The 12,837-nt window shown below is 41.0% G+C and overlaps 1 long non-coding RNA gene across 5 annotated transcripts in view; it reads right to left on the bottom strand.

Moving 5' to 3' along the window:
• The window catches only part of LOC110360364 (uncharacterized), a 258,116-nt gene that overhangs the window by 35,953 nt on the left and 209,326 nt on the right, over positions 1–12,837 (bottom strand). For 4 of the 5 annotated variants that reach the window (XR_010465861.1, XR_002416200.2, XR_010465862.1 and 1 more), the window contains exons 5-6: positions 12,642–12,807; positions 10,430–10,567 (exon numbers count right to left, since the gene is read on the bottom strand). This is a non-coding gene — a long non-coding RNA (uncharacterized LOC110360364). The remainder of the gene's footprint in view (positions 1–10,429; positions 10,568–12,641; positions 12,808–12,837) is intronic. The other variant, XR_010465863.1, reaches the window with a different exon arrangement.

Raw genomic sequence — 12,837 nt, 5'->3', positions numbered from 1 at the left:
TAACAATCTTGGCATAAGAAAATGATGGACAAGAATCTTTTCACTGAAGGACTGGAGCAAATAGGGTTGTTCCTGCACACATCTAACACGTGTAAATCGTTCGTGATTATATATGAAGCTATATAAAGTTATCCAGGAGAACTGATTGCTCCCACTGTACACATCTTTGGAATGGTGCGACACATGCACAACCAAGCATGACACAAGAAAATTCATCAAAGGATATTTAAATATACCTTAGGGAGCCATTAAGTTTTCTGATGGTTTTACAGAAGGGAAACTAAGTGCATCTGTACAACACAACTGTCCGAGAAGGTTTATTTCCATCAGTGCTTTCACTGTTTTCTTTGGTAAACATTTGAACCAGTCTACTTAAAGAAGCTGATAACAAAACCAGAAATGATTGAATGGTTTGCTTACATTCAAGTTTCTTCCATTTTAACTACACTTACTTGCTCCTACTGATTTTTTGCTGTATCAGCAGCGCATTGAAAATCTTGTCCTACAGGGTGGCATCAGTGTGGATAATAATGGACAATTATTCTCACAAAAAACACCCTTTTCTAAGACTTAAAATTGAAATCCAACTCATGATGTAAAATAATAGATTGAAATCACTAATAGTTCTTCCAGGAAACATGGTTAAGTTTGTTATACCAAGCACATTCAGTTTTGACAAGACTAGGAGGTTTTCCCTTGAAATACATCACACAAATGTGTCCATTTAATTTTAGGAAATTCTGTACATTTTCTATACTGTAGCTGCTTTGGAAATTCTCTTAGTTTTCAGAAATGTGTAGAAAGAACCAAATCAATACCTCTGTCTGTCATGACTTATCCAATTAGCTGACAGGGCTGTGTGACAGGCTGCAGATATATTCAGATTTGACGCTGCTTGGTGCTTTCTCAGGTGTTTTTTCTGGCAGACTGTACCACATGTACAAAAGCCCACGTGGAGTTTGCTGGATTATATGGATTATATTGGATGAGCATGAGCCAGCACTGGGCCCTTGTGGCCAGGAAGCCAATGGTACCTGGGGTGGGTTAGAAGGGGGTGGTCAGTAGGTCAGAGAGGTTCTCCTGCCCCTCTGCTCTGCCCTGGGGAGACCACACCTGGAATATTGTGTCCAGTTGTGGCCCCTCAGTTCCAGCAGGACAGGGAACTGCTGGAGAGAGTCCAGCGCAGCCACCAAGATGCTGAAGGGAGTGGAGCATCTCCCGTGTGAGGAAAGGCTGAGGGAGCTGGGGCTCTGGAGCTGGACAAGAGGAGACTGAGGGGGGACTCATTCCTGGGGATCAATATGGAAAGGGGAGTGTCAGGAGGATGGAGCCAGGCTCTTCTGGTGACAACCAGTGACAGGACAAGGGGCAATGGGTGCAAACTGGAACACAGGAGGTTCCACTGAAAGATGAGAAGCAACTTGTTGGGGGTGAGGGTGGCAGAGCCTGGCCCAGGCTGCCCAGGGAGGTTGTGGAGTCTCCTTCTGTGCAGACATTCCAACCCGCCTGGACACCTTCCTGTGTAACCTCATCTGGGTGTTCCTGCTCCATGGGGGGATTGCACTGGATGAGCTTTCCAGGGCCCTTCCAATCCCTGACATTCTGGGATTCTGGGATTCTGTGATCTTGTTTTACAATTTATCCAAAAAGAATACTTCGCTAAGGTGATTTACTTCCTTGTTAAGTCTGAAACAAGTGATGATGCCACTGATTTTTTCACACACTAAGTTCAAGTTTCTTCTTATTTCGAACACTGCAGAGCACTTAAATTGGAATTCTTTGCTCCCCTTGGACAGGTGACGATTGATTACGGTGGTCTTCAGTCAGACTGTAAATCAGGAGGGCTGAGATTGACAACATTTCATTGGGATGAGTCAGATTATTCTTTGCCAAGCTCTATGACTACGGATCCCCATTCTAATATTTCTACCTCTCTTACCGCTCCCCGGTTGATCTGGTGACAGGATTTGTAATGCCATTAGGCTGCGATGCCAAGGGCGATTCTTTTAAAGAGTGTGACACTGAATATAGGCTCTGGCAAATGATGTCTTCAGCGAGAAAGTATTAATGTGACAGAAGTCTCTCAGAACGTTTTACAGAGAATATGTCTTGGCCTAAAAGCCACAAAAGAGAAAACAGCATTTGAACCTGTGCAGCAAAGAATGGAGACAGAAAAATCTCAACTGGAAGTGCCTCTTTGTGCAAGGATTGATTGCATTGTCATTTACAGGAATGTAAATCATAAGGAACCATTGAAAGCAGTGGGAACTACAGCTGTATAAATCAGGTGTCATATGAATAAAGTTGCCAGATGTTATTGTTGGGTCACTTAGCTCTGTTCCATAGTTTTATTTTGGCTCTATTTATCAGCTTTGCTTGCACAAACTAACTCTTAGAATAGAAATACTTTCTGCACTTTGGTAACATTTGGGCACTGTGGATTGGGTATTCACGGAGCAAGTAACAGAGAATTTCTCATGATGGGCCCATCTACTGTTCTACAGCTCCTCTCATACTTTATGTCCCTGCTTTATATACCCATAAGACATCTAACTGACTGAAATGACACATGAGATTAGATCATCTGTATTATCATAGCTACAAATAGTATTAGCAAACAAAAATTACCCATCCCCATTACTACAGACATGTTATCTGTCTTTTTTTTTGCCATTGAAAAGTCCACGGGCTAACTATTTTCTGCATAACATATTTTCTTTGTGCTAAATGCACCGGCCTTTCATTCCACAGCGCATTTCTCTCACTGAGATGTGCAATGCAGAGAATGTCCGCGTCACTATTCCAAATTGTGTCCCCACGACTGCCCACTCTTCCCAGACAGAACCACTGTGGGGTGGGAATCCCAGTGCTGGTAAATGATCCAAAGGGGCATCAGTTTGTACCTTCTGAACCACTGTGGTCTTTATGTGTATATCTCACCGTACACCCCACTAGCTTTGTTGCTTTATTGAGTTTTCACAGATATTTCAGTCGTCCCGATCAAGATTTGGAAGAACACGTAGCAAACAGGAACACGGCTCTTGAAAAGGATCACTGTTGTATCATCATGATGTCACGAAATGAGGACTAAAATAAATGAGAACTCCGAGACTTCTAATTATTATATTGCTGTCACTAGACACTCAGCCTCTTCTCTGGTTGTTGTTGTTGTTTGGGGGAGTTTTTGGTGTTGTTTTCAGTTATTTTCATGGGATTTGCTCCTCTGGAAAGAATTTTATCTGGTAAAAAATTATCATCTCTAAAAATACATCTCCAATTGTGATCCAGTCCCTATTGTAATGCTGCAAATTGATGGAATTAACATTAACACTGATGAAATTAATGATATTTTATGTGATTATTGCTTCACTAATCACTATGCATTCCACTGCTATCTGTATGTGAGATCATTATCATGGTATATATATAAACATTATGCTTAATGGAGTTAAATGATGATATGGAAAAGCGGAATGGCTAATTAATGATCAACCAAACAATCAGTACTCTTTCTTACTCATTTGCAAGCTGTTCTATGAGGAACTGCTGCCTTTCAGAGCAAAATTCAGTGCGTTTCTTAATTATAAATAAGCCAGGGACTCGTGAAAGCACAGACTACCTTCTGTAACCTCCGCTTACTAGAGACTGTCATCAAGCTTCCCAGCAAGATTTTTCCTGGTGAAAAGAAAAGGTAATTTAAAGGAAAAGCTTTTCTACTACCTTTATTGGTCACCTTTAAGTGAATATTTGACTGATGGGACCTAGTAAAGTTTTACATTTAAGAGACACTTAATGAAAAAGTACATCAGCCTTAAACGGCCCTTAATTGGTTCGTGCGACACATCTGAGTTGGTACTTAGCGCAGGATTGAATTTCACACTAAAGGCTTATTTCTACTAACCCTTCACTCCTGCTGAGTATCCCTCTCTCCCTTGTGCACAGTCTCATTGATTTTGCCCACAGTAATTGTCTTTCTCTGTTCTACAATTCTAAATCTTTTTCTCTGTAGTTTTTCTGAAAGAACAAAATCATTTTTTCTACATCATTTAAATCCTTGGATTGAGTAAATTAATTCTAACTTTACTATATGACGCGTTATAAAAACCATCTGTATGAATTAAAAACATTGCATTCACTGTTTTCATCTTGTGCACAGACTTTAAAATAGCACAGTGTATCCTCTCAAATGCAACGCCCAATATTGCCCAGAAATGTGAAATCAGGACATGATCTCCATAAGTCCTTTAATTAGTATCACTTTCTGTGGATCACATATCAACCCATTTTATTTGTACTGCAAAATTAATGCTGCTTGATTTTTTAAAGCACGGGTTCTCTAGATTTTTCCAGTTGCTGCTGCCCTTAACTGACTGCCTACAATCCTAGGATTGGGTGAGAAAACTTTCAGTGAGAGCATTATTCTACAAACCCTAAAGTCGAGACAGATTTTTCAAGGCATTTCAGCAATTACTCACTTGGGGCAAAACTCAACATTTTTTTATGCTGCCTGGCCTGGTGTTTGATACCTCACAGGTTGGTAGAGATCCTCTTTTAAATATAAAAACTAGCTTTTGTTCAATTTTTTAATTTCTATTGTGGTAAATAATGGTATTTCAGTTGATAAATTATAATTTAAAATCCCAGGAATCACAGAATCCCAGAGTGTCAGGGGTTGAAGGGCCCTGGAAAGCTCATGCAGTGCAATCCCCCCATGGAGCAGGAACACCCAGATGAGGTTACACAGGAAGGTGTCCAGGCGGGTTGGAATGTCTGCACAGAAGGAGACTCCACAACCTCCCTGGGCAGCCTGGGCCAGGCTCTGCCACCCTCACCCCCAACAAGTTGCTTCTCACCTTTCAGTGGAACCTCCTGTGTTCCAGTTTGCACCCATTGCCCCTTGTCCTGTCACTGGTTGTCACCAGAAGAGCCTGGCTCCATCCTCCTGACACTCCCCCTTTCCATCTTGATCCCCAGGAATGAGTCCCCCCTCAGTGTCCTCTTGCCCAGCTCCAGAGCCCCAGCTCCCTCAGCCTTTCCTCACACGGGAGATGCTCCACTCCCTTCAGCATCTTGGTGGCTGCGCTGGACTCTCTGCAGCAGTTCCCTGTCCTGCTGGAACTGAGGGGCCACAACTGGACACAATATTCCAGGTGTGGTCTCCCCAGGGCAGAGCAGAGGGGCAGGAGAACCTCTCTGACCTACTGACCACCCCCTTCTAACCCACCCCAGGTACCATTGGCTTCCTGGCCACAAGGGCCCAGTGCTGGCTCATGCTCATCCAATATAATCCATATAATCCAGCAAACTCCACGTGGGCTTTTGTACATGTGGTACAATCTGCCAGAAAAAACACCTGAGAAAGCACCAAGCAGCGTCAAATCTGAATATATCTGCAGCCTGTCACACAGCCCTGTCAGCTAATTGGATAAGTCATGACAGACAGAGGTATTGATTTGGTTCTTTCTACACATTTCTGAAAACTAAGAGAATTTCCAAAGCAGCTACAGTATAGAAAATGTACAGAATTTCCTAAAATTAAATGGACGCATTTGTGTGATGTATTTCAAGGGAAAACCTCCTAGTCTTGTCAAAACCGAATGTGCTTGGTATAACAACCTTAACCATGTTTCCTGGAAGAACTATTAGTGATTTCAATCTATTATTTTACATCATGAGTTGGATTTCAATTTTAAGTCTTAGAAAAGGGTGTTTTTTGTGAGAATAATTGTCCATTATTATCCACCCCGATGCCACCCTGTAGGACAAGATTTTCAATGCGCTGCTGATACAGCAAAAAATCAGTAGGAGCAAGTAAGTGTAGTTAAAATGGAAGAAACTTGAATGTAAGCAAACCATTCAATCATTTCTGGTTTTGTTATCAGCTTCTTTAAGTAGACTGGCTCATGGTCACCCTGCTGTCCCCAGGACCCCCAGGTCCCTTTCCCCTACACTGCTCTCTAATAGGTCATTCCCCAACCTATACTGGAACCTGGGGTTGTTTCTGCCCAGATGTCAGACTCTACACTTGCCCTTGTTGTATCTCATTAAATTTTTCCCCCAATAACATTTTGTAGATCTCCTGTACCTTCAAGATTTACACAAGGTCTTTACAGGCAAAGATAAGCAAGACATAGTCTGCAGAAAACTCATATTTGGAGACATTTACAAAATAATTCATTGAAGATCTTATGCCATATTGAACACCTGATTTGAAGGAAGATGTTGTAATGTTATAATTTCTACAACGATCCTACAGGACAGGCATTTTCCATGTGTTTGGTAGTATGAGAAGCCTGGACGTGACTTCATCCAGCTTGAGCTAACGCACCGCAGGGGACGTTTGACATTAGCAAACAAACGGACACACAACGGGGACGGCAGAACGAGCAGAGTCACCCCATCCTGGCCAGGAGTCAGAGTGGAGGACTCTTCAAAGGAGAGAAGGAAAACACAATCAAAACAAGAAAAACAAAGCTCAATATAAGACTTTTTTTTAAAAAAGAAATAAACCTCTACTGAACCATCTAGGAGCAATCTGCTCCTGCAAACATACGTGACAGCTACTCTGTCTAATCTTAATGAGATCCAGGAGAAATTTGTATTTTAAACCCTGCGTGGTTGTGAAATCAGAATGTTTGAAATGGTTCGGTCCTGTTACAACGAGGAACACTAGTCACGAGACACAGACTTTAAACAGTCACTGTCACAAATCCAGGAATGCATCAAAAGAGAATTCCATGGCAGAAGTTACTTTACAAGGCGTCACTAGCTATCATCTTCTTCCTTTTAACACAAGACAATGTCCATTATAACCAAAATATTGAGGCGTCCATCCCTTCACCAGTTGTCTTGCAAATTACCTTTACAAATCAATACCAAATGAATTAAATATAAAACTTTTGTATAGTTTTGGAGTTTCACACATGACCAGCATTTCAATGTCTTAATGACCCATCATTCAGTGCTTTTCATTAACTGGAAATGTCTTGATACCTTTTGTTACGTAGATATTTTTAGAGCTTTGGAAGACAGTGCTGGCTCTTTAAGTAGAAATAACAAGAGATACAACACTGAGGTGTCTAACAGCCTATAACCAACTTGCAAATCTTTGTCATCTTCATGAATCAGGGTGATACTGAGGAATCCAGGCGAGCCGCCTTCCTCGCCCTGAAAAGCTCTGGCAGTGTTTCTCTGGGCTGTGGGCACTCCTGTTCTTTGGCCAAATAATGACTTCCATGAGGAAAACCAAACCACTTTGATTACAATATTCAAAAGAATTCCATGAAGATCTATTAGGCATAATATAGTAGGCATGTCCTCCATTGCCCCTTGGGTGTGGCATCCAAAATATTAGTAATTTTTTAAATCTTATTCATATTTTTTCATGATTTATGGATTATTATTGACTCTTTCAAACTACATCTCATGTATTAAGATGCACAACGGTATTTGTGTACTATATGCAAAAATGTGCATATCCTTTCCAGGGAGTCCATCTGCAGGTGTTCTTCCTGAAGAAGGTTAATTTGGTAAACTAAAAATAGCAACAATTAAATTTTGTTCCACAATATGCCAGCAAAAGAAAAGAATGCAAACGTAATGTAGCAAACCCAAACATTAGGAATATGATACAAAACTGTCACTGTGTTACCTGATCGCATCTGTAACTATATATGTAAAATATAAATAAGAGGAGTAAAAACAAGAATTACGTGTCACTGATTTTCAAGTCGATGATAACAGTGATAACTGCAATTTGAAATGCTTTTCATTATTTGAGGATAGTTTAAACAACTATTTCATGGCCATTTTTCTACTAATTCAACAATTTAAACAGATTTCATTTCAATATGCACCTTGTCACTTGATATATGCCATAAAGAGGAAGAAGAGAAAGAGCCGAGGAAATACAAATGCATCGTTTTGGAGAAAGATAACTACCTCTTCCAGCAGAATGTGCCGTGATTAAGTAGTAACGATCACTTTGAACCATTACTCTGTGTGCTCATCTGCCAGCAGAGATTTAAGCCACTTTCATGTCATGCAACGGTAAATTATTCTGGCAATTCTATTAGTGCTTTATTTTCCACATAACTCTACTATACGCTAGGAAAAATAGTCCTTCTTAATCTGAATTGCAATTTTAAATAATCTTGTATGGTTTACTTGATGGAATATGATAGTCTATTATGTCAAAAAGTACTGAGGTTTTTTAATCAGTTAATCATTAACCCGACAGACTCAAACACCTCAGACAGAGCTGTTAGTGTCTGCTGGGTCAATGCGGATGCTCTGCATGTGCTATTAATCCATAAACCAAACCCCTCTTTGAATCTGCTTAAAGCCTGTTATGAAAGCTGACTGAAATTCCTTTCCTGGGGAATTCCAAGTTGATATTTTACCTTTAATTCATTCCACTGTTCAAAAAAGAAAATCTGAATGCTCCCAGAAGAGACTTAAATAGAGTGCGATGACAGCAGACAGCTGAGGGAGGGAGTGACTGACTGACTGTGGAAGTTTTCTCCTGGTTTAGACCCATTCAGTGTTAAAAGCAACTGAAATTGCTTGGAGCGTTAAAGATATTAAAAGAAATGATTATGAGGTTTGGGAGTACGAAAAGCACACTCACAACCTGTATATGCCTTGGCACTCTTGATGGGACGGTTCACTCACACCCCCAAACCACAGTTCATGGCCGTTGCCCCTTTTTGTGCCATTGATTGAGAAGAGATTGACTCCACCATGTTGGCAATTCCTGTTCAAGCAGCCCCAGGCTGCTAGTAGCATCTTGGCCAGGTGGAACAAGGGCATGTCCCTCAACCTCAGGGCTTTCTGGATCCCAAATCCTGACAGCCCCTTGATGGACCCACTGCACTTTGTTCCTGGGCTGTACCAAGGCCCAGGGTTTCCCATTCCACTACAAAACTTGTTGCTTCTCTTTGCTCATCTTTACCAGGCTTATGTTGGCCAAATTCTGAAGTTTTTCCAGGTCCATCTGCACTGAAGCTCTATCTTCTGCCATGCCACACCTCGATTTAGTGTCATCTGCCATTTGGCTGCCTGTATCACCCAGATAACTAACAAAGGTATTTAATCTAAACAGCCTCAGTGTGTACCCCTGGATACTCTGACATCAAGGTACTGGTTGGCCCTTTGAGCCTGGCAGGCAACCAGTTTTCAGGCTCTTTAATACTCCAGTCATCTAGTCCAAATTTCCCAAGTTTCCAAATGAAAATGCTGTGGGAGACAGTGTGAAGTCTTTCTTGAATCAAGGTATATTCCATTCACTACTCTTCCCTTCTCCACCATGGTCTCTTTTCACAGAATCACAGAATGGACTGGGTTGGAAAAGCCCTCAGAGATCATCCAGTCCAACCCTTGGTCCAACTCCAGTCCATTCACTAGATCATGGCACTAAGTGCCATGTCCAATCTCAGTTTAAAACCTCCAGGGCCGGTGAGTCCAGCACCTCCCTGGGCAGCCATTCCAATGCCTGACCACTCTCTCTGCAAAGAATTGCTTTCTAACCTCCAGCCTCAATTTCCCCTGGCAGAGTTGAAGCCCATGCCCCCTTGTCCTATTGCTAATTGCAATGATTAATAGTTTCAGGCTGACAAAGTACAATTTATCATTTTCATTTATCATTTATCATTTTCAAGTCCATATTGACTACTCTCAATTATCTTCTTGTAATGCATAGTTTTTGAGAAAGAAAACTTCACCTCAAAGTTGCTATGTCCTCTTTGCTCGGGCACAACCTTGTGGTCTTCAGGGCCACATTCTAAGCATTGCCCCAACCGCTCTTATATAAATGTGCCATTATCAGACCGCTGACTGTTCTAGACTATTCACTTAGCACAAACTTTATCCTTTTTGGAAAAGTTCCCTAGTGTAAGGTTCATGATTTCTTAGACATTTCCATTTGACCAGTCTTTTTCCTGATGAAAAAACATTTCTGAAAGAGGCCTCTCTTGCTGATTAACGTGATATTGTTATCATATCATATCATATCATATCATATCATATCATATCATATCATATCAATTTATTAGCATTTGGAAATGCAGGTGAACAAAGGTAATGATGTAAGAGGACAAAGGGCTTTCTAGACCTTCTAAATGGACACTGTTGTTTGTATTCAGTAAAGATCAGTATCAGCACCTGCTCTTGTGTGTAAATTTATGCCTCCCAACACGTATATACAAATTCTCCAGTTCACCATACATCACATACATATATACACACACAGAATTTCTGCATCCCAAATACATCAAGAGCAAGGCAATTGTAGGCACGTCAAAATGTACAGAAGAGGAGCGTGGTGACTAATAATGCGGGGAAGAAAGCATGTTGCTGCCCCCTGGGCCAGGCAGCAGGCGAGCGGGAGTTATCCGCACTGTCATTTTGGAGACGGGCACCTCGGACCCACCTGCTCTGCGGACGCTGCCAGACCACCGCCGCTATTTCGCACAGTTCTGTCACTCGGTCTCGCGAATCCTCCCGGGCGCCTTCTGTGGACACACCTGCCCCTTCAGTGTCAACCACGCACCCGAACAATGGGAGTTTCCTGCAGGTAAAAATAAACACGGGCTTCAGCTTGATTTGTCTGCCCTTAGAACGCCGCCCAAGATCTCTCCTGGAGCTACAAATTCTAGCAAAGCTCTGCTTCTTGAGAAAATGGTTTTATAAAACATACAGCAGGAAAACAGGAAGGATCTACGTTACTTCTTTACTTAGTTACCAGTAAGCACTCGTTAATATTAAAATAAGTATTTTGTATGCTTTTTCCAGTCTTCCGTCTTTTGCAAAAAAAACATATACATGTTATATACTGAGAGATACCAAGTTTCCCCGTAATGAAAGTTTTAATAGCCAAGCTATAAACCTCAGGCCTAAGGGGTTTTAGAGCAAACAAATCTTTGCACAGCTGCACAAACATGACTGCTAAAATAAAACAAATCTTATTTAATATAAAATGGTATCACAACCATTAAATACATATTAAAGGAGCATTTTAAGGCTTTTTTTTTCTGTAAGTAGCAGATGTTATGAATAATAATCCATAAAATCCTCTGAATGAGAAAAAAGAGTATTCCATAAAACTTTAATCTAAATCTCAAACACGCAGAACGGTGATAATGGTAAAATACTACTAGTAGCAAACCATTAGAATTAACTGAAATAAGATTTGATATTTTAAAAATCACTTAAAAGGGTAACACTTCACCCCTCAGATCTCCCTACAGCATTTTATGTAAACTGAGCAAATGGAACTGCCTACTGAATTAATGCCATTTCTGTTCCACAAACTGAAGTGTATGCAAATTTCTCTGCCAAAAAAATGCGCAACATCTGCCCTTTAATGGGCAAGAGAATTTAATATGTTCACCTTAAGAAAAAGAGACTCGGTAACAATGACCTTATCCTTTTTATCACTAGAGTATCTTGGGGAAAAAATGAAACGACGCAAATAAAATATAGGTTAGTGGAAAACTAAACACCTTTAAAAATTTTGTCCCTGTAGATCTGAGTTTCCAGTGGATCAGTAGTGCTTAAGGATGAAGAGCAGAGCCAGCTATAAACTGCTTCAGTAAGAGTCAATTAACCCCTCGCACTTGCTCTGTGGCCCCTCTGCCAACCCTGGGATGTGCACCAGAGCACTGCAACGTCAAGTATTAAGCGGTTAAACAAATACTGCCAGCATAATTACCCTTGGAGACAATAACAATCAGTAATGCATGTGCAAAAGTCAATCTTGTGCTATTTTGTGGCTTTCAAAAACGTGCCATATAATACAATAGAACCTGTTTCCCAGTCATTTCCCACCAAGAGCCCCAGGCTGTTAGACCTCTGGAAACAGATATAAATCCGGTCTTTTTAAGGTTAGGATATTGTAGGTGAATGATGGATACTTCCTCCTGGAAAGCAATACAACTCAGTGGAAAACAAAGAAAAAACCCGCAACTTCTGGAGTCAGAGATGACTAGAAAATATTTTCCTTGTTAGAATTTTAATGTGAAGATATGACTTCCCTTCATTAAAGTTATTGAACTGGAATGCACTGCAAGAAAGCTGATGGTTTCAGTGAGCGTTTTTGAAACGCTAACTTTGTTTCAAGATCAGCCAAGTAGTATAAAAAGGCTTTGCTACACAGCAATTAATTTTAGGCGTGTATCACTTTCCACAGTAATTCCGCACTTCACACTTGCAGAAGCGTCTTCAGAAAGTCGTGGCTGTGCCCAGCCTGATTCTGACGTAGATTTGAAACTCCCCCCCAAAATCAGCTGTGATGCTACTACATTCTCTCAGTCACAAATAAATTATCCTGTCTCCTAGACACACCGTGGCAGTGATTTAATTTTGTACAGCAGCACTATACAACAGAGAGTGCAAATAACTCGGTCTGCAGGATGAGTTAGTTCAGGCAGAATTGCATCACGTACCCATCTGATCAAGGTTCAAGCGCTGATTATCATGATGAGGTGTCTACACAGAGCACCTAGTTTGGAATATGCTAGAAACTCAGGGAATTCCCCACCTACTGTAGCTTTCAGCACCTTAAACTTGCATTTCATCCAATATTCACCCCTTTCAGCCATAAGGTATTCTCTAATTTCAGCTGGATATCGGTAGAGTCCCACCTGCTCAGTCACTCATCTTCCCATTCATCAGATTCGAGATTTCCATTTGCATTTTCATCTGTGCCCTCTCCCTTGTCTTCTCTGATCATTTCTGGATTTGGCAAAATGCTTAAATGATATATTATCTATAGTCCGAATTTAACCTCTCATCAGTGCCTGGAAGAGTCTGTACGGAAAAAACAGATAGGAACCAATT

Source organism: Columba livia, chromosome 13, assembly GCF_036013475.1.
Source record: "Columba livia isolate bColLiv1 breed racing homer chromosome 13, bColLiv1.pat.W.v2, whole genome shotgun sequence".
Taxonomy (NCBI): Eukaryota; Metazoa; Chordata; class Aves; order Columbiformes; family Columbidae; genus Columba; species Columba livia.
Note: the sequence above shows the minus strand (reverse complement) of the source record. Positions and strands in the feature narration are given on the sequence as shown.